Source organism: Rhamphochromis longiceps, linkage group LG3 (assembly GCF_057381845.1).
Source record: "Rhamphochromis longiceps isolate RC_006_pf linkage group LG3, R_longiceps_female_GT1.1, whole genome shotgun sequence".
In the NCBI taxonomy this organism is placed as follows: domain Eukaryota; kingdom Metazoa; phylum Chordata; class Actinopteri; order Cichliformes; family Cichlidae; genus Rhamphochromis; species Rhamphochromis longiceps.
This window is the reverse complement of record NC_140559.1, coordinates 38,720,625-38,747,577: the sequence shown is the minus strand read 5'-3', so window position 1 is coordinate 38,747,577 and position 26,953 is coordinate 38,720,625. Positions and strand designations below refer to the sequence as shown.

At 41.7% G+C, this 26,953-nt stretch overlaps 1 pseudogene; it reads left to right on the top strand.

The window, feature by feature from the left end:
* Positions 1–342: 342 nt before the first annotated feature.
* On the top strand, positions 343–22,655 carry LOC146674540 (uncharacterized; annotated as a pseudogene).
* Positions 22,656–26,953: the final 4,298 nt, after the last annotated feature.

The following is a 26,953-nucleotide window of genomic DNA, read 5'->3' as shown; positions in this document are numbered from 1 at the left end:
TGACATGACCATTCAAACAGCAGTCGCTTTCTAAAACATCAGATATGTATCGGATTCAGTACCACATACGAAAGTGACCCAGATCAGATTTGAAAATATCGGATTTGTGTTGTTCAAACTGTCATACCATGATCGGATATGGGTCGCATAGGGTCAAAAATGATGATGTGCTTTCACCTGCAGTGTGAACGTAGGCCACTCTGAAATATGCAGTTTGATCACACAGCACAATGCTACAGATGTCGCAAAACCAGTCAGTATCTGGTGTGGCCACCATTTGCCTCACACAGTGCAACACATCTAATGGAGATGTGTTGTACTGTGTGAGGCAAATGGTGTGCAATGGGCATAGAGTTGATCAGGTTGTTGCTTGTGGGCTGTGGAATATTGGTCCACTCCTCTTCAATACTTGTGCAAAGTTGCTGAATATTGGCAGGAACTGTACACGCTGTCATATACGCCGAGCCGAGCATCCCAAACATGCTCAATGGGTGACATGTCTGGTGAGTATGCTGGCAATGCAACAACTGGGATGTTTTCAGCTTCCAAGGAATTGTGTACAGATCCTTGCAATATGGGGCCGTGCATTATCATGCTGTAACATGAGGTTATGGTCATGGATAAATGACACAGCAATGGTCCTCAGGATCTCAACACGGTATCTCTGTGCATTCAAAATGGCAACAACAAAATGCACTCATGTTCATTGTCCATAACCCCACCGCCACCATGGGCCACTCAATCCACAATGTTGACGTCAGCAAACCGCTTACCTACACGATGCCACAAAAGCTGTCTGCCATCTGCCCTGAACAGTAAAAACATCTATCAACAGAGCACCTCTCCAACATGCCAGACACCATTGAATGTGAGCATTTGCCCACTCAAGTTGGTTACAGTGACGAACTGTAGTCAGGTCCAGACCCCGATGAGAATGACGAGCATGCAGATGAGCTTCCCTGAGACAGTTTCTGACTGTTTTTGCAGAAATTTTTTGGTTGTGCAAACCGTTTGTTGCTGCAGCTGTCTGGGTGGCTGGTCTCCACCTGGTCGACCTTCCTGGAGGTGAACATGCTGATGTGGAGGTCCTGGGCTGGTGTGGTTACATGTGGTCTGCGATTGTGAGGCCGGTTGGATGTACTGCCAAATTCTCTGAAACTCCTTTGAAGACGGCTTGTGGCAGAGAAATGAACATTCATTTCATGGGCAATAGTTCTGGTAGACATTCGTGCAGTGAGAATGCCAATAATAATAATAATAATAATAATAATAATGGAATGCATTTATATAGAGCTTTTCTAGGCACCCAAAGCGCTTTAAAATTCCACTATTCATTCACTCTCACATTCACACACAATTGCACACTCCCTCAAAAGCTGCGACATCTGTAGCATTGTGCTGTGTGATCAAACTGCATATTTCAGAGTGGCCTTTTATTGTGGGCTGTCTAAGGCACACCTGTGCAATATTCATGCTGTCTAATCAGCACCTTGATGTGCCACACCTGTGAGGTGGGACGGATTATCTCAGCAAACGAGAAGTTCTCACTAACACAGATTTAGACAGATTTGTGAACAGTATTTGATAGTAAATGGTCCTTTGTCGCTTGTGATACTACTTAATGTTCACATCACTAATGTCTATGTCATTTCTGAGAAAACAATAAAACCCTTTCACAGATTTCAGATTCACAGATTTTGCAGAAACCACAGATATACAGTGCAATTTTTTATAACTCTTTTAGTGGCAATATATAACTTTGTGTTATGTGTTTTGAATGCTAACTTATTATTAACAACAATGTTTCTTTTTTTTTTTTTTTTTTTTTTTTGGCCTGTCCCGTTTGGCTCTTTTGCCATCAGAATTGTTGTCTAAAGGCAAAGAAAGATGCCCAACGGATTTACTTTACCAAACTGACCATCCCAGCCTTGCCGTAATGGTCCATTTGATTCACCTTTTATTGTTTATTTTATTTTCACTTACTGAATACGGGACAGACTTGACTGGGGGAAAGAAGGGGAGAAAGAAAGAGGGAAAGGGAAACAGCTGAGAAGAGGGACGGGGGAGAAGGGCAAAAGACAAAAACCAACAGAACGGGCAGAGAAAAAAAAATGCATATATCAATCACCTGGATCACCTGCTGAGAAAGAAAAAAGAAAGCAAGCAGAAGAGAACAAGAGTAATAGAATAAACAACATCACAATGATATATGGGAATATGACAGTAAATACTAAATGTTAAACATTATTGTGCAGCACATAAGATCAACAGAACACAGTGTGCTTTGAGGTAGGAGCCAAAAAGGGTGTAGTTTGTGGGTGTGATCACCCGTGTGTACACCTGTGAGCATGGACGCGCTTGTTTTTTGTTTTTTAAAAGGTTCCTTCATGTAATAATCTGCTAGAGGGTGTGGGGGGGCCACAGCCCCGTCCTCCAGGGCGTGAAGCAGGTGTGGAGGAGATCAAAACTCCAGACATCCAGAGGCCCCCAGAACACAAGAGACCAAGGAAGACCAACAGAGGGGCAGCTGCGCCACTGTCCCGGAAAGAGCTGAGGAGAGTCCCAGATGAGGGCTCACTCAGCAGCCGCGGAGCAGAAGCCAGGGGGAGTTGCAGTGACGCGCCCGTGAGCTCCGCCAGCAGCCAGCTGCGCCTGAGTGACCGAGCCCCAGGCCGAGAGGCCGGGGGCACCCCACCTCCGAAGTGGCCCGAGCGAGCCCCAGGCTCCAGGCCCCGATAAGCGGCCGCCAAGGAGTGAGCCGGTGTGTACCTGGACGCCCATCCCCGGACACAAAGAACCACCAACGCACCGATGTCTGAGGGGGTCCGCCACTGGCAGGGGAAGTGGTGGTAGGGGGAGATAGGCCTCCAAACCTTGGAGGGCCTGAGATGTCCCCAGAGAGGTGGCGCCTTACACCCAACCTGACATATAGACACAGACATACAGGCACACACAGATACAAACATCCATTCCCACCCTCATGCTCTCATATGCACTTACTCCACACTCAACCAACGTGGAGACAGACATAAAGAGACGTTGTACACACGATCACACTTCCCAAGCGTACTCTACAAACCGGGTCTAGGTGCCCCCGCCCCTGGAGGGGGGAACTGCACCCAGACCCAGGTGGTGTTTCCCTTTTCCCTGCGGTGGGGGGAGGCAGACCGCCCCGACTCCGCAGCAGCAGGAAGGCTCCACACTCCAGACCGCAGTCGGACGGCCAACTCCTCCTCCTAGTCCTAGCCCCCCTGCTCCAGCAGGTCGCAGAGAATGGGGGTGAGAGAAGACTCCAAACCTCCCTCCACCCGCTCATTGTAATGTTGATGCATGTGTGTTCTAAGGTGCATTTAAAACCCAGGAGGGCTTGGAGCTACCTGCCAGAGAGCAGCAGGTAAGCGCATGGTCCCTCCTGCTAGCCCTCAATGTCTACGTGTATTTAAAATTGAGAGGTGGGCAACGATGCCAGGGGTGGGGTGTACACCCTGATTGTACTTTGGACTCCGTGTATCGTGCCCACCCCCAAGATCCTATATGTATGTGTAATGAGAGTGTGAGTAATGTGAATGTCTAAGTTGTGGGATAAAATTGAGGCAGAGGCAGCCAGAAGGGGACAGGGGGGGGGGTAGCCTCCTCTGCACCCTGGTGACATACCCCTACTCCAAGGCCCTGCATGTGTGGGTGGTTGTGGTGGAGCGGGAAGAGGGAGGCAGCTGGAGATGGGGAGGGAAGGAAGGGAGGGGCAAGTGACCCCTCCCTGGGGCCAGCTCCCCCGCTGACCCCAGTAGGCACCCCCATACTCCGCGACCCGCCAGGGAAAGGGGGCCCAGGCCCATCCAGACCGGGCCCAGTGCAGCAGCGCCGCCCGGCCCCACAGAGCCCGGGACAGTCCACCCAACCCCACCACAGAGAAAACTGCACCCACCCCACCATCCACTCATCTTCCAGACTACATAAGACAATAAACACCCAGGCTGAGATCTTCCTCCACCTCTCCTGTATCTCCCCCTCCTGCAGAGGGAGCTCCTGAGGAGAGGAAAGCTCCTGCAAGATGTGACAATCTCCCCCACCAGTTGAAGAGCCCCCCAGGTGGCTCGATGCACCGGCGGCACCCTGCTCCAGGGCTGGGCCCCCATGCACCCACCCGCCCACAACCCCGGCAACACACCAACCAGGACCCAAGCCCCCGAGGCCCGGTCCGGGTCCCAGCCCAGAGACGGAGCGCCCCCAGAACCTCACGCCCATCCCGGACCCACCCAGGGGCAGCCAGGCTACCAGGTCAGTAACCCACGTCCGTCAGCACAGACCCTCCCCTAGCCCCGCTGCACGCAGCCGCGAGGAAACAGTCACCTGAGAGCCAACAGAGCCCCTAACCGGACATGACCGCTACCCCGGGTTGAGCCCCCCAAGGAAGATGCCTCCGGGGAACCCCCCGACGCCCTAAGCCTGTCCCTACCCCCACACCAATCACAACAGTGAAGGCGGGACCAAACTATGACCCCCCACCCCCACTAGGTGATGGAGCTGATCAAAGGAGCCCAGAGCAATTGATCTGATGTGGTGGCAGAGGCTGTATCAAGACTAATGTAATCTAATAGATAATTTCTATATTGGTTAGAATTAAGATTATTTTTATTTTTCCAGTTCATGAGGACTGTTTTCTTGGCTATGCATAGGGCAGTGAAAACCATATGGGCGATATTCTTTTCTGAAGTGACATTATCTAAGCTGCCCAACAAACACACTAAGGGGGAAGTTGGAATGTTACATTTCAGACACTTCGATAAGTCTTCACATATCTCGCGCCAAAACTTCTGAACTGGTGGACAGAACCAAAGAGCGTGGATATAATTGTCCGGTGAATTGGTTTGGCAGTGTGAGCAGTTGTTGGTAGACGAAAAGCCCATCTTGAACATCCGATGACCTGTATAGTGCACTCTATGTAATATTTTGTATTGAATTAATTGAAGACTGGGATTTCTAATTAGATGAAAGGTTTTTAAGCAAATCTGAGACCAGAAGTTTAGGTCTAAGTTAACTGATAAATCCGCTTCCCATTTTGCAATAGGAAGTGATATTGATTCATCTGTTTTAGAAAGCATTCTGTATATTTTGGATAGTAATTTGGGGGGTTTAAGAGTAAGAAATTGAACCACACTTGGTGGTGTTTGTAGTTCAACTTGACCCGGTTTAAATTTCTTTTTTACTATGGATTTCATTTGTTGATATTCTAAAAATCTTTTCTTGTTGATCCCATATTGTGTAACTAGTCCGTCAAATGAAATAAATTCTGTTCCTTCTAGTATATGTTCTAAATATTTGATTCCTTTATCACTCCAATCTGAAAAGTTTATCATATTATTGTTTTGTAATATGTCAGGGTTGTTCCAGATAGGTGTACGTTTGCATGGGATTAATGAAGACGCCGTCAATTTTAGAAACTCCCACCATGCTGTCAGAGAAGAGCTGATGTTGATGCTTTTAAAGCATTCATGTCGTTGGATGTTTGAGCTGATAAATGGTAGGTCTGAGATCTCTAGATTATTGCAGAGTGCTTGTTCTACATCTAGCCAAGGTTCATCTAAGAGGGTGTGTTTTAGCCATCCTGAGATAAACTGAAGCCTGTTGGCTAAGAAGTAGTGCTGAAAGTTAGGCAGTTCTAGTCCTCCTTTATCCTTGGTCTTTTGTAGTGTTTTTAAGCTTATACGTGGGGGTTTATTTTTCCAAAGGAATTTGGACATACATGAATCTAGAGATCTGAACCAATCTTGTGGCGGTTTAGTTGGGATCATTGAGAATAAATAATTTATTTTTGGTAAGACCATCATTTTTATAGCGGCAACCCTTCCCATGAGTGATATGGGTAGACATTTCCATCTAGCCAGATCATCTTCTACCTTCTTTAAAAGTGGGATATGGTTTAATTTAGTTAGATCTGCAAGCTTGGGAGAAACATTAATACCTAAATATTTTATATTTCCCGATTGCAGTGGTGTAGAAGAGGAATTATGGAAGGAGCAATTAATCGGTAGGACTGTAGATTTTGACCAGTTAATTGAGTAATCTGATATTCTTGCAAAAGAGTTTATCAATTCAATCACCCCAGAGATATTGGTTTGTGAATTTTGGAGAAAGAGTAACACATCATCTGCATAAAGGCTGATTTTATGTTCCACGTTCTTGCATTTTATGCCCTTAATTACTGAATTCTGTCTAATTGCTGCTGCTAGTGGTTCAATAAAAATTGCAAATAGTGAAGGGGAGAGTGGGCATCCCTGCCTGGTGCCCCTCAAGAGACAGAAGCTGGAGGATGTCTGGTCATTTGTTCTAACACAAGCTGTTGGGGAATTATATAATATTTTTAACCAGTTTATGAAAGAGGATCCAAAACCAAATTTGTGTAAAGTTGCAAATAGAAATTTCCAGTTAACTCTGTCAAATGCTTTTTCTGCGTCTAAAGAGAATATTGTAGTTTCTAGGTTTTTACTGTATGAGTAGTCTATCAAATTAAGTAATCTACGTGTATTTGTTGATGAGTGCCTACCTTTTATGAAACCAGTTTGGTCAGGATGAATTAAGAGGGGGGTTATTTTCTCCAGTCTCTTTGAGAGAGCTTTGCAGATTATTTTAAGGTCTACATTTATAAGGGATATTGGACGATAGCTTGAGGGATATACAGGGTCTTTGCCTGGTTTTAGCAGGAGATTAATGTTTGCAGAATTCATATTTGATGGAAGTCTGCCCTTTTCTTTAATTTCCAACAACGTTCTGTAGAAAACTGGTGCTAGAATCGACCAGAATTCTTTGTAGAATTCTGCAGGAAAGCCATCTGGACCTGGAGCCTTATTATTGTGCATACTTATCAGGGCTTCCTGGAGTTCACTTGGTGTCAGTGGTGAATCCAGTGCCATTGCTTGAGTGTCCAATAATTTTGGAAGAGTTATGTTGTCAAAAAACTGATCAATTTCTTTTTTAGATGGGTTTATTTGTGGTGAATACAACGTTTTATAGAAATCCCTGAAAATGTTGTTTATTTGTATCGGTTCATATAATGTGTTCCCAGATGAATCTTGAACAGCACATATAGTTGTTTTTTCTTTATTTATTTTTAGCTGGTTTGCTAGAAATTGACCGGATTTATTACCATGTTCATAATTTTGTAGGCGTAGTCTTTGTACTAAGAATTTTGTTTTTTTATCAATTATCTCATTTAATTCTAGTTTTGTTTTGCGTATTTTGTTCAATGTTTCCTGATCTTGGTGGGACGCGTAGGCTTCTTCTAGTGATTTGATGTTTTTTTCTAATTCCTGAATATTTTTGTTTTCTTTTTTCTTTTTATGTGATGAGAAAGAAATTATTTTACCTCTCATCACAGCTTTCCCTGCTTCCCATAGAACAGAAGCTGATGTTTCGGGAGTGTCATTATAGTCCAAATATGAAGTCCACTCTTTTTTAAAATATTTAATAAAGTCTTCATCTTTAAGTAGTGATATATTAAATCTCCAGTTTTTTCTTGGCGTAGTATTATTCTTGTGCATTAGTGTTAAAGATACAGGACCATGATCGCTGACAGCTATAGGGTGAATCTCAGTGTCTGAAATGTCGTTCAGCAGTGAGCTGCTGACCAAAAAATAATCCAGACGAGAGTAAGAGTGATGGACATGTGAGAAAAAAGTATATTCCTTACTGGTGGGGTGAAGGGAGCGCCATGCATCGCAAAGACCAAAGTCACTCATATACTGTTTGATTATATTTGTGGACTGCCAATTACGCTGAGTTCCCGCTGTATTGAGCCTATCCATGTCTTCATTTAGTCCAAGGTTGAGGTCGCCTCCAAGAACAAGTGTGCCATCTAAGTGTTCAGAGAGTGCACTGAAAAAACCGTGAAAGAATGAGGGATCATCAACATTTGGACCATATACACTTGCAATACATAGCTTTTTATCACGTATAGATAGTTTAATGATTAAGAATCTGCCCTCTGGATCTATAACTGTATCGAGTACTGTGAAATTAATATTTTTATGTATTAAAATTGCTACTCCCCTTTGTCTAGAATTATAACAAGCTGAGAACACATTGGGAAACTCAGGTGTTTTAAGTTCATTCGAACCTCTAAGAGGTCTGTGGGTCTCTTGTAATAGGACAACATCCGCCTGTAGTTTTTTGAGTTGGTTAAATATTTTTAACCTCTTTTCTCTGGAGCCAGCTCCATTTATATTCCATGTAATGAACCTCAGTGTACCCATAGATGTTTGTGTATAACTAGGGATGTATGCTGTGTGCGTCGCTTAGACAGGTGGAGAGAATACGTCACTTGTTCATAAATAAAGAGAAGGAGAGAGAGAAAAAATGTGTGGCGAGATGCTCCCTGAGTCTGACTTTGTGTATGCATAGTTACTAATATGAGTAGGCTTGGCTTAAGTGTGTGTGTATCTTATATGACTGTGTGCGCTGTCTGACTGATGTAAATGTGCTGCCGTTGAGCGCATGGTGCGTATGTGTCGAAATAAAGGATGTTTGTGGATGAGTGTCGAAGCAGGTGATCGAGGCAGTGAAAGGAATAAAGAAAGAAACCAAGGACAGGGGTGAGCAGCATAAAACCAAGAGGGGGAAAAGAGAGGAGGGGGAAAAAAAAAAAAAAAAAAAAAAAACGAGAAGAAAAAAAAAACAGAAACAAAACGTAAACATTCCAATTAAATCACTGACGGAGAGTGACGGTGTTAATTCTGCTATGAAATCACACTTTAAGATGCGATTTGATACTGGTAAGTTAAACAGATGTTAATGCAAGTTAGTGTGAGTGGATAGGGAAATGGTGTAGCTGATTCTTATCTGGTGTTATTTAGAAACAACAATGTTTCTAAATAAATTTTAAATTTTAATTATATATAAATTATACTTTATTTAAAAAATATTAATGTGAAGTCAACTAAATTTCCATATAAAATACAATATACATTTTTTTTGTACAGTGCATCGCTACCTTATCATGGTGCAGCGATTTGCGTGTCCCAGGGATCCCAGCAGCTATGTTGTCAGGGGCTTGTTGCTGCCTGGTAGGGTTTACCATGGCAAATTTGTCCTGGGTGAGGGGCTACACAAAGAGCAATTAGACATAGTCAGCATAACAACAACAGTTACTACCTTTCCTTCTTAATCCAGGATTTGTTCATCAGGGTCATAAAAGGGCACATTTGTTTTATTGTTCAGAAAATGGATTATACTCAGTTTGCCAAGTACATTTCAAATGTCCACAGGCAGCAACTTGTAAATTTGTAAATTCTAACCCTAACCCATGTTTATTGTATCACTAAGTGCTCTTTCGTTGCTGCCATTTATTTCTAACACCAGGGGAAATGGCTGATATATAGAAATAACATTTTTTTTATTCAAGCCGAAGTGAAAGTCTTTTTTTTTTTATGGTTGTTATCTGTGACAAATAAAGATGGCTGCTTTGATTTTTAAGCAGTATCACAAGTGTGGAACATACCAGCCAGCAAATCAGGAGCTTGCATAAAAATATACTTATTTGTTCAGCATTCCTATTTGAATATATGGATATTGATCTAGCAAAGTTTGGCTCAACAGATTTGGAAATAAAAAATATCCCTACAACTGAGAATCTGTATTGCTCTTGATAATGTCATCAGGAAAAGAACTAGTGATTTGTACAGCTGATTTCAGTAGGAAACTCTAAGAATAGAAATAAATATGCAGCATTATGCATCTTTAAATATGCAGTTACCATGGTAATCTAACCAGGTCAGAAGAGGTCCTCTTAACGACACTTAAAAGTTTGGCTTTGGTCTCTACACACACAACTAACTCATTAATCCTGTTGGAGTTTACGCTCCTCAGATTTGTCTTTTTGAGTGGAACATTAATACTTTTGAAGAGTTAGTCCTAGAATTAGGGGGAAAAGATCTAGAACTGGATTTATCCTTTAATTAAAAAGCTTTATGCTCCACTACAAAGGCCAAAACAAAGGAAGGAATTAAAGCAAGAAAAAAAAAATTACAATTTATTTGAAACAACAAAGTTTGTAGCAGCTCTCCAAGGCATATTTTGTTGCTATGAGTATAGTATTTTGCTAGCTAGATTTGTTATGGCAAGACCAAGCATGATAAAATCAAGCTAAGCCACAAGCTTTGGAAAAAAAACTAGATAGACTAGAATTGAAATGATATAGACGCTGAGAAGAACAAAGCTGCTTGGCACTCAGGAGTCATTGTGGATGACTTAACACGAGGCTGCCTTCAACTGAAAAAAGACACCCCTACCCTCCACCTACAAACACGCGCACACACACACACACACACACACACCCTCAGTGAGTCCTTCAAAGCCAGATTGTGGTCTTTAGTGTAAATAACATGTGCTGGGTTTGATGCAGACAGAATTAATGACAACACTCAGTCCAAATAACAGAGGGCTCATTTCCGTCTGGCCTGCTGTCCTTATGGAGATGAAGACACCTCATTGGCACGAACAACACATTTGTCTCTGTGTGTGCGTGTGTCTGCATTGTCTCCCACAAACATCATTAATAATTATTATTCGTAGAAATAAACTTCTGTTTTTATGAATGCTGCTTTGTTTCTGTTCTGGTCAGATCAAATTGACAGATTTATATTCTAAACCCTGTTTTCCCTCCAGGCTGTAACAGTGTAAATTATTTAGGTAAGGTTAATGAACAACCACGAATTCTCAGAATAGCTTTTTGATGGTCTTGACATACTTTTCACAACTACCTTTCTGTGTGAACTTATACATCTGCCTTTTCAAGCTTCTGTTTTTGTGTTGCAATTTTCATTTATTTGTATTTGTCATCAAATTGCTTCCACTTGAGCACTTTTCTCGTGTTATTCAGCGTGTGTGTGTGTGTGTGTGTGTGTGTGTGTGTGTGTGTGTGTGTGTGTGTGCATACACTGGAAACCAAAGAACCAAGTGAATCTTTCTGCTCCAGCAGTGACGCCACTCAGTGATTTAAAGAGGCAAACAGGGCCGACCGTCTCGCTGCACGGAAAGTGAAAATTACTATCCTGCTTTTGAAGACCGTTTACATTGTTGCTGTACAGGTACTCCTCTCTGTTCCTGCTCCGTGACTAAGTGCTGAGTCACAAGCCCCTGATGTGAAAGCAGGCAGTCCGCCTCCAGCAACCTCTGTTGTGGTGTTCGGAGGGTGCCTGCTTCGAAGAATACAGGTTTATTGCCTCCGAGATATCTTGTAATGGCTGAGTGAGAAGAGGGGGAGGTGATGACTACACAGACAATTACAAAACTTGGGAATGCTGGAAACAGTTGTGCGTAATCTTGCCACAGGCAACAGGTGAATTGCTTGTTGAACTCGGGAAGAATGTTTTGCAGCATTTACAGTAATAAGTTTCCAGTATTTCTAATCTGCTGTTACTGCCAAGCCTTTTGGAGCAGAAATTGTGCAGCGATTGAAACAAAAAAACAACCCTAACCCTACGAGACAGTAAAATACCCCTGGTTTTTTCACTTTTAGGGGTGGGACTCGATTAAAAAATCTAATTAATTAGATATTTTGTAATTAATTAATCTTGATTAATCGCAAAAGAAAATTTGCCCCAAAGCGCAAATGGGGTTTTTTTTGTTTGTTTTTTTAAATTTTAAAGGATTTTATTGGGCATAACTTATAGACATGGACATAAATATTGTAAACTCAAGCACTTTTAATCTATGGGGGAAAATGCATTGAAACTGCATTTCAATGCAAAACAGAGGAAAAAAAAAAATCCCTGGCCAAAATTGTGCAGACTTCAAAATAAAGTGTTATTTTAAGAACTTTAAGTACATTTTCAAAATGGTATTGTCTTTAAATAATAATAATAATAAAAAGTTTAACATAAAGTTCAGTTTTTCTTCTTAAAAAAATAAGGCAGAAACTTATAAGTTTATTTATACAGCTTCACCTTTAAACTCTGAATAACCTTAGCTAACATTATTTTGTACATTAGGCTAAAACAGTGTGAACATTAAACATTTTGGTGCAAAAAATAACAAATCTGTTGGACTCACAATTTACTGTCCATCTCTTTCAGCCAGTTACTTTGGCTACGTTCACTGCAGGTCTTAATGTTCAATTCCGATTTTTTGATCAAATACGATTTTTTTTTTGTCTGCTCGTTCACACTACAAATTAAATGCGACAGCAAACATGCGCAAAAGAAGACGTCACACACAACGCGCTCTGTTTAGACCCAGAGCAAACAATATTGTTTGACTGATGGCCCTTAACCCTTTAAAACTGGTCAGAGCGGGCACGCTCGGTTTTGCGTAACTATTTTTAAATCCCGGTAGCACTGCAACCATGTGAGCTAGCACAATAATTTTTTTTTGCATATGAAACCGGAGGAGTTGTACTTACATCTTATGCCATCAGCTTGTCCTAGGTCACAGTTTCCTTCCACATACAGCTTTGCAAAAACTGCATAAAAAGCACTTGCAGCAACAAAAACATAATACTCCAGAAACACGCTGTGCCGATCCGATCAGCTGTTCATAACACTTCCTACGTCCATCAGCGTGAACTCTCGCATGTCCGCCATGACCTGCCCGAAACCGGAAGTGACGTCATTTTCACGGAAATGTAGTTTTTTTTTTACCATCAAGGCCTCATGAGCTTATACTGGTGTTTTTAAAAGTTATGTTTGACTTCATGACTTTCTGTGTCGTTTGTGGGATGCTTAGGACTCATATTGCACTGCTGGAAATAGTTTATTTTGATGCACATGCTGCTTTTTTGCAAATTTGCACTATAATATTTATTTTCGTTTTTCCTGCAGTGTATAGAAATTGGTGTATTTCAAAAATAAAACTATGAAGACACTCAAAATAAATTTCCTGTGGTGGGAAACTATTTTGTGCAACTTTTTTGTATTTACAGTTTTGAGGGACAAGCCTCTTAAATTTCTCTAACTAGAAATATATGTTAAAAAAACAAAAACGATTTTAAATTTTTTTGTAGTTTATTGCACTTTTTTGCAATTTATGTAATTACTATGCACTTTATGCATGCATATTATTAAAATTTAGGCTGTAATGGTTGTATTGATGTATAGCAACTTGAAAAGCTCCCAAAAATGGCTCTACAGCATGTAAAAATATAATATAAGCTGTGGCGGACTTGGTTCTATGGTAGGTCTTAAAGGGTTAATATAAAGACTTTGGACTTTACGTTTCCCAAGTTATTTTGTTTTTTACATAATAATGTAGATAACCTAATAATTATCCTTATTGCTGTTTTAGAGGAGCGGTGCTTCAAAGGATAGTCGCAGAATCCTGTCAGAATCTGCAGATTATACAGTATAAATAAAATGTTCACGTTTTTCCAACGTTGTCTTCCCAACAGTTTCACTGACATCTACGCTTGATGGCCAGGAAGCGTTCGCGATGTCTTATTGGGTGCTTCTCCGGAGCTGATAATTGCCGTCTGTCTTGTGTCGGTGACGTAAAAGACGGATTTAATGCGACATGACTATTCTAAGACATCGGATATGTATCGGATTCAGTACCACATACAAAAGTGACCCAGATCGGATTTGAAAATATTGGATTTGTGTCGTTCACACTGTCATACCATGATCTGATATGGGTTGCATAGGGTCAAAAAAAATCGGATTTGATGCGCTTTCGCCTGCAGTGTGAACGTAGCCTTAGACAAACTAGCCTGTTCACATTTTCAGAGCTCAAGTTCGCATTTTTGTTACTATGTGACCTGCAAGTCTCTCACATGGGACAGAAGTGGCAGGACTAATCAAATAGTTGCAGGCCAGGACAGAAAGCTGTGGGTGGGTCCCTGCTCGTCTGGACCACCACTGTAGTCTGTCTTGCTGATGGTTACACAGGGCTTCCTCATCTGAATCTGTAGCGCATTTTCTAACCCCCTATGTTCTACCACTGACAGTGGTCTCCAGTCCAGACCAATCCATTTTGCGAGAGAATTTGCAACTTTGTCCGATGTTGACTTATTAATTTCCTCTGGTTTCTGGTCCTGAAGCCAGCCATTTCATCAAGTTTGGTCTGCTGACACTTTTTGTTGGTACTCAAACTGCTAGCATAATCGGTATACCATGAAATCATGCATTGACAAAAGTTTTCCTTTGTAATGCAAAGTGCATTTAGATGCTTTACTTTTTTTCAAACTAATTAATCGAAAATAGCACGTTAAACCCCCACCCCTAGTTATTTTGTATATATCGCTTGGTGTTAGGGTATTCTCTGTCTGGGATAACTTTGGATTCCAGTTCCCATTTAAGTCATGGAAAAGGCAGCACTAGCTAGCTATGGTAGAATGACCTGCTAGCAAGACTACTAGTTGCCATAACTACCTATTTTTCAACATGACTTTTTATAGCTGTGAGCTAGAGCTGGGCGATAGAACGATAACGATATGTATCGCGATATAACTTTTACTCGATAGAGAAATTAAGCTATCGCGATAGACCTCTTAAAAAAAAAAAAAGACCAGCCAATCCAAATTAAGTAGCGCAGAGCCGAACCAATCACAGCCGCAGCGTCACGTCGCGTGACTTGTAACGTACAGCACAAGTGCCAAGCCGCACGTGTGTTTGTTTGGGAAGCAGCCAGCGGGTAATGGAGGAAATGAGTGTGCCGACTAGAAAAATCAACCGAGTGTGACCGAAGAGAAAACAGATGATGGTTCCAACGCCGGAGAGATTGTCGAACGGAAGAGCCATAGAAGTTCCGTAGTGTGAAGGTATTTCGGCTATTTCAAGTCTGACAAAAAACAGAGTAGCGTGCACTGTAAATTGTGCCGAAAGCAAGTCTGGAAGTACAATGAACTGGTGCATGCGTCACACTGTGCGCCACGTTATTGTTTCGGTGAAATGAATTTCTACAATACTGTTAATTCTACTCTCTGCAGTGTTTAAATGCTTACATATACACACAGTTACTGTCCCTCCACACATATGACTCGGTTCTGCTTCTATGCCCCAGCTTTGTTTACTTTTTCCCACCGAGGCTTCTAGACTTCTGATTGGCCAATATTTCTGCACGGTTAGGAATCTAGCGCCACCTGCTGCTTTGGCATGTTCATAGCAGCGTTTTCCTTCATTTCTGCCTTTATGTGTGGACGGGATTATTTTTTAAAACGAAAACGGAAAATCTCCGTTTTCAAAAATACCCGTGTACGTGTGGACGTAGCCTCAGTCTCTGACTGGAAGCGCTAATTCGTCATTCGGCTTTTGTCAGACTAAAGTAACTGTTAAAACTGTTTGAAAAGCTAAGCTATACAACAAGGAGAGATTGAGAATTTCCTTTTAGTTCTCAGTTTATTTGATATTGACAAAAGTTAGTCAGTTTTGTCTGTTCTTCTGTAACACAAACTAAGATTTATTTTTAGAATTAATATTTTGTTTCTAAGTGGAATTGACAATTTAGTCTGTTTCGTTTGTTCTATTTTGAAACTTAAACGCTTTAGCGGCTGCCTTTTGTGTAGTTTGCAATATTTGCCTTTATTTATCTGAAAAAGTCTCATGTTCCTTAAGTACATCTACCCTGTTGAACTTATTATGGGAAATAAATATTTAAATAAAAACAAGCTGCTGATTATTTCACATTTTACTTGTGAGCAACGGCACATTTAAATCTTACAAATATAGTTATTTGGCTTATATCGTGATAGATATCGTTATCGCCTGAAATGAAAAAAACATATCGTGATATGAAGAAATCTCATATCGCCCAGCTCTACTGTGAGCACAAAAGCAATAACGTTGGTTTAAAAAAGAAAAAAAAGGTAATTTATAGCCCTTGTTACTCTAGCCTCATGCACAGACTAAGGTACTAGCAAAATTTATATTAACTGATATGTTTGATTTTTTTTTCAGAAGTAACCATAGTTGATGTATTATGTTATCTTCTAGATTATTAAATAAATGCAAACTGCTGTTTGTAGTTGTTGTTTTTCAGTGCTTAAATGTTGGTGATGCCACAGAGACCAAAGTAAAACAGTGTATCAAAAGCCCACTTCTGTCAAACGTGTCAGTGTCGTGTGATAGTTTTTCCTCCGTAGGTGTCCATGTCAAGCTCTGAGGAAAATGAAGTTGGAACTTTAATATACCAATGGATGGTCTCAGAGTTCAGTGGTAATCCTTTGCCTCACCCCACTCAGTCTGTAGAAACACATATGGATTGACAGTGCTTTAGGCGTCATCCATTGTTTTGCCTTCAATTAGGTGGATTGAATCTCCTCCATCAATTAGCCGACGTCTTGAGTTCCACTGTTCTTTTCACTCAGCGAGAGCGGTTCATCTCTTTTCACCTGAATCCCAGTGACACCTCGCCCTCTTTTTGTTGTCATGGGCTGCTGTAGCAGCTAAGGTGTCATGCCAGCTAAAAAGAAAAGTGTCTTCATCCAAACAGTATCACGCTTCTCTCCCAAGGGATCAATAGCACCTTCTTTGTATGCCAACTGGCTCAATAATTCATGATGCCAATTTAAAAATGCAATGAAGTAGCTGTCACTTAGCACACTCTCTCTGCTCTGGCCCTTGGAGATGATCCCGCACGAAAGGCCATGCTTCCTGTCAGTGACTCAGTTTTTCTGTGTAACTTGAGCATAGGCTTCGCACCTCTACTGCAAGCTTCTTCTTGCTGGTTCACGCCTGGCTCTGTGGTGCGTAGTTACCACTCGGTTATTCGATCCCTGTCCTTGCTGGTTTCCTTTTTACGGCTCCATGATTAGCCCTATAGTGTGTCAGACTCTCCGTTTGACACCTCAGGTTGGGTATCTGCCTGTACTAGGTTTTTCTTTGTGAGGACACATTTCTTCCATTGTCTTAGCTGCTTTTCCACCATCCCTGGACTCGCACCAGTTTGCATACAGGGAGAACCGGTCAACCGAGGATGCGATCGCCACAGTGCTGCACACATTACTGAAGCACTTGGAACACAGGAACACCTATGCACGGCTCCTCTTTGTAGACTACAGCTCGGCTTTTAATACCATCCGGCCATACAAACTCCGTCCCAAACTCCACCAACTGGGACTTAACTCCTCTCTGTGCAACTGGATTGTGGACTTCCTCACTAACCGTAGACAGAGTGTCAGAGTGGGTAAGAACACCTCTTCCACCCTTGTGGTCAACACCGGTGCCCCTCAGGGGTGTGTTCTGAGCCCTCTGCTATACACTCTCTTCACCCATGACTGTATTTCCTCCTGCGCGTCCAATCTCATTGTTAAGTTTGCAGATGACACTACAGTGCTCGGACTTATATCCAACAATGATGAGACAAACTAGGACAGAGGTGCAACAACTAGAGTCATGGTGCCACGACAATAACTTGGTCTTAAACACCAAAAAGACCAAGGAGATCATTGTAGATTTCCGGAAGAGGGGTCATAACAACCATCTGCCTCTCTTCATTGGCAGTGAGGCGGTGGAGAGGGTGAGCAGTTTTAAATTCTTGGGGGTAACTGTGACCGAGGACCTGTCCTGGGGCAACCATATCACCTCAGTTGTACGGAAGGCCCAACAGCGCCTCTACTACCTGAGGAGACTGCGGAGCGCACACATTCCCAGATCTCTGATGTTGAACTTCTACAACTGTGCCATCAGCAGCGTTCTGACGTATGGATTTCTAGTGTGGTTCCCCAGCTGCACCAAGGCCGATCAGCAAGCACTCCAGCGGGTGGTGAAAGAAGCTGGCAGAATTATTGGAACAAGTCTGCCAGAGATCAGTAATATCTTCCCCACTTGCTGTCTGAGGAGGGTGCACAGTATCCTGCGGGACCAACATCACCCTGCGCGCCACCTTTTCCATCTGCTGCCCTCAGGGAGAAGGTACAGGTCTATACAGGCCAGAACATCCAGACTGGCCAACAGCCTGTATCCACAGGCTGTGAGGCTCCTGAACTCTCTGCCCCCCTCTCACGGACAATAACCATATCCAACTTCTTAATAGCAATGAACTGGTCTGCATTGGTGCATCATATCTTTATTCTCTTCCCCCTCCTGCCCCCCCCCCCCCTTTCTTAAATAGATAACTATCATATCTGATATCATATCTCACAGTACAATAATATTGAATGGGTTGCATTGTTGTATTTTGTCATGTTTCTCAGGTCTTTGTCTGAATTTCTACGAACATTATTGCTAAGGATTGTCTTATTGCATTGGAGTCACACTGGGTTAAATATGTACACTTGGGTTTTAAGGGGTATTTATTATTTTCTTCTTTTTTTTGGGGTTGTATGGAAGCCCCAAACGCAATTTCATTGTTCTTGACAATGACAATAAATAAATAAATACTAAATACTAAATACTTACAATGCTCAGCAGGTAGAGAAAGGCCCAAAATTTCCCAGTGGAATTTAATTGTAATAAAATGATTGCATAGTTTTATGCAATACAATGCATACAATTAAAAAGATGCTATTTTGTGATGTACACACATTTTAAAACTGACTTTATGACTACAGCTGTTTTCATTATTTAATAATTGGATAATTGGGGATAGGCAATAATCTAATTAATTTCAAAATTTAAGTGAAAAGGAGATATAATCTTTGCAGATGATTTTTTTTTCATTGTCCTAGTCAATTATTCGCTTTATTATAATACTTGATACAAAAGCGAGCATACATGGGAGTGCTTTTCCTTTTGATGATTTACAGATTAGGACAACATGTAGCAAATACAGCATTCATGCTTTGTTGCAAACGGGTGTGGTGCACAAGTTTGCTTCTCTTGATTTCAGTAATTGGTTAATTTTCCGTCAAACATACAACCATTTAAAATAAAATTTCATGGTGTAATGTTTCGCTTCATCAATCAAATGGCACACAAAAGTCACAAAGAGTTGCTGACATCTGGATTGAGTCCAGAGGACATGGGTCACTGTAACAAGAACTAATGAATTTTTAACTTGATTCTGAAGCGATAGGGAGAAAAACCCTTACGAAGAACATAGATGCACACAGATATTTTGCCCTAGATATTTATTATTATTATTATTATTCACTAATAATGATTTAAAAAGTGAAAATACTTTTTTTGGCACTTTATATAGTTGGGTGGAAACCAACATTTCCCTTTTAGTGCTTGGCAGTAGTGGAGTCGAAAAAATCTTTCAACAGGAAGAAACCACAAAGAGTGGGTTTCTACCTAGACTGGTGTAGAGGAGAGAAAAAACGTTTTTATATTTTGAAGTGTGGTTTTAAGTTAGGATAAAAACTTTAAACTGTAGAAATCACCTAACAGGTAAAATGATGCTATTTGTAAATGTATTCTTATTTGTGTTTATTTTATTTGCTGTTAACATCACATATTGGGGTGGCTGTAGCTCAGAGGAATGAGCAGGTCATCCTGAGCAGGTTTGATCCCAGGCTGCTCCAGTCTGTAAGCCCATGTATTCTTGGACAAGATACTGAACCCTAAGTTGCTCTCTGATCCAATTATTCATGTATGAATACTAGATAGTATTTAGGTGTAGAAAAAATGCTCGTATGGGTGGGTGAGGCATGTTGTATAAAGCGGTGTGGTGTGAGTCTACATAAGAGCCAGCCCATCTACCATTTTAAAACCAATCGTGCATTTTTCATCACTGAAGAGAAAGTTTTGTTTTCATTGGCTCACTATTTTTGAAAGTAGTGACATTCATTTGTGACAAAGGGCATGCCAATATGCCAGGAAAGACTCTCTTGAATCAAAGTCCATTATCGGCTTCTGACACAGTCTACTGCGTTTTTTTTTGTGCTGCCTCCTGGTAATTTCCCACACATCTCACTCAGGGAATGTGGTGGCTGGTTGAGCAATCTGCAGCATCTGAAGACCTGTGATGAACACTCTCGGGGATATTTGCTACATACGTCACATTTGTTCACTGCCCTATAAATAGTTGCTTAGTTTACATGTTGGGCTTTTAGCGGTCACTGTTACCCAGAACTGTCTCACTGAGACAGTAAAGCTCTTATCGTAGAAGGAATGTACAAAATGTGGGTAAACGGGAAACAAGGAACGGCGAAGATAAATAATAATTAGCGAGTTTTCTTCAGTTTTCTGCTTTTCATTATTTGGTTTTTGATCAAATATTTGTTCAGTTTATTTGTTATTCACTATGCAGCAGCACTTTTGTGGAACAGCGAGAAAGAACCCAGTTTACTGAGAAAACCACCTTCTCCATAACCTCAAACCATCTCTTGGAGAAGAGTATTCCTATCATGAAACAATAAAAGATGTCACATTTAATTCTATGGTTCACTGAACTATTCTCTGCTTCTGAGAACCTGAGGATGAGCCAGATGAGCTTTTAGTTTTGGTAGAAGCTGATTTTTCTGCCAAGTACATACTAAAGCACTCTTTAATGATTTCCAGGCTTGTTCAAATTGGTAAAACATGTCAGCATCACTTGTAACATATGTTGAAATGCAGTAGATTGCTAAATCACATTCTAAGCAGTCAAGCTCATCAAAGCAACACATTCTCAGCTGAGCTCAGAACACTGTTTATTCACAGCATTTGCGTGCTTAGTGTTTTGGACTCCTTCCTCCATCTTAACCTTGTGAACTCTTTCTCGCCTTAAAATTTCCTCTGGTGTTTTCTCATGTTAAAATGGCCCACTTACAGGATATTTTGTCTGCATTTCCCAGGAATTTTTCAAATTAATATCACATGTCTGATGAGTAAAATATTGAAATTTTATTAGTTTTCCTTAGCATGGAAGTTGGAATGAATATCCATATTTAATGTCTGACTTGAAGTTATGAACTAGCAATGACCTAACGTCTGAGCCTCTGGTTAATTCATCTAGTGTTCACTAAAGCCTCGTCAGAAATGGTCTCATTGGAACGGTAGCCTTCAATAAGCTATTTTTATGGAGTTCAGCAGTGAGTGCCTACACTCACTGTTGTCCAAACACAACACCAGTGCAGTAAAAGTGTACCAGGGTAGAACAAAAAACAATTGAACACTCAGTCATGGATTGGCCTCTCCAGAGGCATTACTGAACAGAACAGAAGGCAGCCAACATCCAAAGAAGAGCAATGAATGTCCCTCAAGAAGCCCGGAGAACTATTACCGAAAACTTTGATGTTAAACTCAAATTTCATGTTTGATATACTATAGTTATGATTCTATACTTTCCTCTACTCTCATTACTTACAGGCAATGAGCGATAGGCCATTCATCCAGAAGCTGTTTCGACCAGTTTCACCTGAAGGCAATGCATACACCCTTGGTGACCTGCTAAAGGAAATGTACCCAGCTGCTATAACAAATGATGGTAAGTGGTACACACAGGCAAGTTCGAAGTGAGGGAGTGGGTGAAATGTTGTGTCTTCACTTTTTTTTTTTTTTTTTTTTTTTTGTAGTCAGCAGCGGAGTCACATTTGCATCTCCTTAATAACAGATAATGGCAATGCCATCAGGAATAATACAAGCATAACATCACTAACATAAACATACAAGACTGTAATGCTGACATCGCCACCAGTTAACACAAGAAGTAACAGAATGTGTTATCTTTGGTTTTCTTATCAAATGTGGGTCATGCCATATTCCAGAAGTGAGAGGAGAAAAGAATGGATCCCTTCTTCTTCTTCTTCTTTTTTTATGCTGCTACATGAGACATGTCTGAGATTCATTCTCAGAGATAATAAGGTAATATAACCATGAGATGGTCTCGGTGAAGAAAAACGGTGGTAGTTGCCAGAAAATGTGAATAGATATGGGGATGGGTAGATAAAGAGTTGTGAGTCATTAAGGCTATATTCACACTGCAGGTCTTAATGCTCAATTCCAATTTTTTGATCAAATCTGATTTTTTTGTGTGTGTGGTTCTTCACACTACAAAATAAAATGTGACAGCAAACACGCTCTAGTGTGAACGGTTCACGGCCCTCAAAGCAGCCTGCATGCGCAAAAGAAGACACACAATGCGCTCTGCTTACGGAAGTAAAAGTGGCGGCTACAGAGCTAGTAGGTGTTGTTGCAGCCGTCTAACAATTTTTGCACAGTCGAAACCGACAGAATTTTGACAAATTAATTAGAGAAAGAAGAACACTGAGAAAAAGAGAGCCCGTGTTTTAACAATGGGCTTGTTTGGAGCATGGGCTGCTACCAGAGGTATATATGGACACAGAGTCGTTTAGCTTGAATAGAATTGTCTCCCCATATGCCTCGCTCCGTCTCCGGTTTCCGCTGCCATGCTTTCTCGTTTGTCTTCTCCGGCACTGATAATTGCCGTCTGTCTTGTGTCAGTGACGTAAAAGACGGATTTATTGCGACATGACCATTCAAACAGCAGTCGCTTTCTAAAACGTCAGATATGTATCGGATTCAGTGACCCCGCTCGGATTTCAAAGTATCGGATTTGGGCTGTTCAAACTGTCATACCATGATCGGATACGGGTCGAATAGGGTCAAAAAGTCGGATTTGATGCGCTTTCACATGCAGTGTGAACGTAGCCTAAGAGGCAAAGTCATGTGACATAAAGTCTTGAGGTGAGCTGTAATCTTAATAAGACCCTTATGTGTACGCAACAGGCAAGGGCGGAGACCCTGGCAGACCGATCTCCAGCTACCAAAGCTGGCGACTGGGACATAGAAAATCACCTCTCTGGTGAGGTAGGAGCCTGGCTAGTGTGTGAGGTTGAGAGGTAATGGCTAGATATAGTCCAGCTCACCTCAACACATGGCTTGAGTTCTGGAACCAGTCTACTGCAGAGGGCCTGGACTCTGCCCCAGCCTGAAGTTGCCCTTGGTGAGAGGCGGTAGGCTGGAATGGGTATCTTGGTATCCCTCCGGCTTGCTACCTGTACACTGGAGTTTTCAGGTCAGAGAACGGGTCCTGACATCTGCATGTTTGTATCAAACGGTAGTTCAGAGTAGTAGAGAGTCCTTGGGTGGGGTGTTTGCCCCCTCAAGAATATTTGAGAGGGCAAAGTGTGGGAGTTTGCCCAACTAGTCTACATGTGTTTTGTGGACTTGGAGAAGTAATTTAACCCTTGGAGTGTTCATGTGAATAGAAACTTTTGTGCTAGTGCAAGCAGCTATTAAATCTGACACTCTGAGATTTGGACTAATAATTTCTATCTATTTATTTATGTATTTATTTGCCATTAAGGTCAACTTCTTTAAGGTCAAGGTCAAAGTCAAGGTCAAATTTATTTATGTAGCACATTTCCAGTCATGCAAGTGCTTAACAATATAAAAATGCCATTAAAAAGAGACAATGTAAAACAATAATAACAATATAAAACAATAAAAGAATTAAAACAATAACTAAGATTATTAAAATAAGACCAAAATGCTTGGGTCATAGTGTGTTAAAAGCCAGGGCATAGAAATGTGTCTTTAGTAGTGATTTAAATTGATCAAGTGTTTGTGCAGAACTAATATAAATTTAGGGGGAGACTATTCCAAAGTCTGGGACCTGCCACAGAGAAGGATCTATCGTCACGAGATTTGAGACTAGTCTGTGGAATGGATAGCATTAATTTTGAGCTAGAGCTCATGGTTTTTCCTTGAGCATAAACAGAAAGGAGCTCAGACAGGTAAGAAGGGGCTCGGGCATTAAGCGACTTAAAAACAAAAAGTAAAGGTTTAAATTGGATCCTGTAGGAGACAGGAAGCCAGTGTAGAGAAGCTAAAACTGGGGTTATGTGCTTTCTCCGTTTGGCACCAGTTAGCAGGCAAGCAGCTGCATTTTGGACCATCTGAAGACGATGAATTTTGGCCTGGTCGAGACCAAAATACAATGAATTGCAGTAGTCCAACCTGCAAGTAAGGAAGAGGTGAATAACATGTTCAAAGACGTTAGCCAGGAGGTATGGCTTTACCTTGGCTAGCTGTCTTAACTGAAAGAAGCAGGACTGGACTACTGCACTCACCTGCTTATTCAATTTAAAAGAACCATCAAGGTAGATGAAAATGACAACTTCAGTTTTATTTTCAGTTAACGACATCCACTGTTTGATGTCATCAAGGCAGCGTAATAAGAGCTGGGGACGGTCTGACCCTGCTTTTAAAGGCAGATAAATCTGCAAATCATCAGCGAAACAGTGGAATGAAATGTTGCACCGCGAAAAGATGGAACCCAATGGCAACAAATACAGTGCGAAAAGGGCAGGACGCAAGGTAGGTACACCGTATTTAAGAGGGGCTATTTTGGAGCTATGGGGGCCCATATTAAGACTCTCCTCACAAGTAGGACCGAAACCACTACAGGGCAGATCCCTTTAGGGCAGCATGAAATTCTAGCTGTGATAACAGGATGTCATGGTCGACTGTGTCAAAAGCTGCTGACAGGTCCAACAATAAAAGGGAAGCAGGGCTGCTAGAGTTAAAAGAATATCATTAAAAATCCTTAAAAGTGCTGTCTCAGTGCTATATAATGATTAAAAACCAGATTGACATTTTTCAGAAATCATCGTAAAATCAAGGTGGGCCTGCAACTGTAAGTAGACCACTTTCTCCAAAACTTTAGACAGAAAAGGAAGTTTTGAGATTGGCCTGTAATTAGACAGAACAGCTGGGTCCAGGTTATGTTTTTTAAGAAGAGGCTGAACTATAGCTTGTTTAAAGGATGATAGACACAGCCTGTAGCAAGGGACGTATTAATTAATCTCAGGATCAAAGGCCCAACAGTATTAAAAGTGTTTTTAAGCAAACTTGGGGGGAGATAATCAGCGGGGCAGTGTGATGATCTTAGGTTACAAACTACCACAGTCAAGTCATTCAGGGAGACAGGATCAAACTGCTTTAAGACAGCTGAGCACATAGGAGAAAGACTAGGACCTGAGGCAGCAGTCGACGAAACAAGGGCCCTAGTGGATAGAACCTTGTTGTTAAAAAATGCTAAAAAATCATCACAAATACTTGGTGAAGAAATGACTCCGGCATAATCACGTGGACTAAGAAAACGATTAAGGACATTAAAAAGTACCTGAGGCCTGTGACTGTTTACTGACACTATGTCACGGCGAGTGAGATGAGCCGTGTGGGAAATAAAGGAGGATCCAAATGCAGGCACTCGTAAAGGTGTGAGGGTGGTTTATTAAACACAAAATAAAAATGGACAAATGGCGAACGGAACAAAGACTAAACTATACTGGGAACAAACTGACTACAGAACACAAACCTGAACATGAATGAGCGCGAGCAGAAACAGATGGCGGTTGACAGCAGGGTGGATACACACCTGCAAATACAAAGACAGACTTAATACACACAGAGAAACACAGGGAGATTACACACAGGTGGGAGGACACAGCTGAGAGTAATTAACGAGACAAGACAAGAGGTAAAACTGAACACACTCACATGAGACACAGACCTTCACAATAAAACAGGAAACAAGAAAACACTACACAAAGACGCAGACTCGACACTGAGAGACAGACAAAATATAACACATGGAACCTGAACTAAACTAACGTGAGACACAACCGAAGAACAAATCCTTAAACATGAATAAACAGAAACATAGAATTCAAATAATTAACCAACAAATCACAAAGGTAACAAAACGATCATTCAAGAATAAACCAAAACATAATAAACACAGAATGCTGGGTTGAACCGACCCAGAACCGTGACACACTAAGTTTGAGACAAACTGTGTCTTTCTACATCTTTTTACAGCTTCTTGGTAAGCAGAAAGACGAGACCTTAAAATCTGTAGAGAAACGTGCAATCTGTCCTTTTTCCATCTCCTTTCGGTGCACACAGTCCTAAACGGAGCAATCGAGTCCAAAATATCAGTGCAGGTAGAATGAAGAATGTCCGAAACGTCCTTGACACTTTTACAGTTGGAGTTCATTGTTCCAGAGTCCATAAAGGCAGCAGAAAAAGCGGGCGCTGTTAGAGCATTAAGCGCTAGTTTTTTGGGCGCTGGGGCGCATGGCTTATCTACCGAGCAGGGCAGTGTTAGAGTGAACAACACAGGAAAATGATCGGAGATGCGCAAACTCAGATATGCAGCCACAACAACCTGGTGCTGAATGCCCAGAAGACAGTGGAGATTATTGTGAACTTCAGGAAGCACACAGCCCCACTCCCCCCCATCATCCTGACTGACACCCCCATCACCTCTGTGGACTCATTCCGCTTCCTGGGTACCACCATCACCCAGGACCTGAAGTGGGAGCGCACCATCACCTCCGTCATCAAGAAAGCCCAGCAGAGGATGTACTTCCTGAGGCAGCTGAAGAAATTCAACCTGCCAACACGGACGATGATGCAGTTCTACACTGCAATCATCGAGTCCATCCTCACCTCCTCCATCACCGTGTGGTACGCTGGAGCCACTATCAGGGACAAACAGAGACTGCAGCGTGTTGTGCGCTCTGCTGAGAAGGTGATTGGCTGCAGACTCCCATCTTTGCAGGACCTGTACACCTCCAGGACATTGCGGCGTGCAGCTCGGATCTCAGCTGACCCTTCTCACCCTGGACACAGTCTGTTTGACCTGCTCCCCTCAGGCAGGAGGCTCCGGTCCATTCGCACCAGAACCTCTCGCCATAAGAACAGTTTCTTCCCCTCTGCTGTTGGACACATGAACAATAACCATATGACTGTACCCGCCACTAACACATGACCCTACGCTGTGTCACTGCATCATTCTATGTTTGGCACTGAACACCACCTGCACTCATGTATATATCTTTCAACGTAGCACTCTTAATTCTTATTCTCATGTATATATCTCATGTATATCTCATGCACATATCTTTCCACGTAGCACTTTTAATTCTTATCCCTACTTTTATTTTTTTCCATGTCTATTTAAGTGCTATTTATGACACTATGTTTGCACTGAAGCACCGCAGCAATTTCCTAATGTTGTAAACCTGCTCAACATTTGGCAATAAACCCCATTCTGATTCTGATTCTGATTCTGATTCTGATATTTCCGTGATGCACACATCCAGCCCGTGGGAAAGCACCAAGTCTAGTGT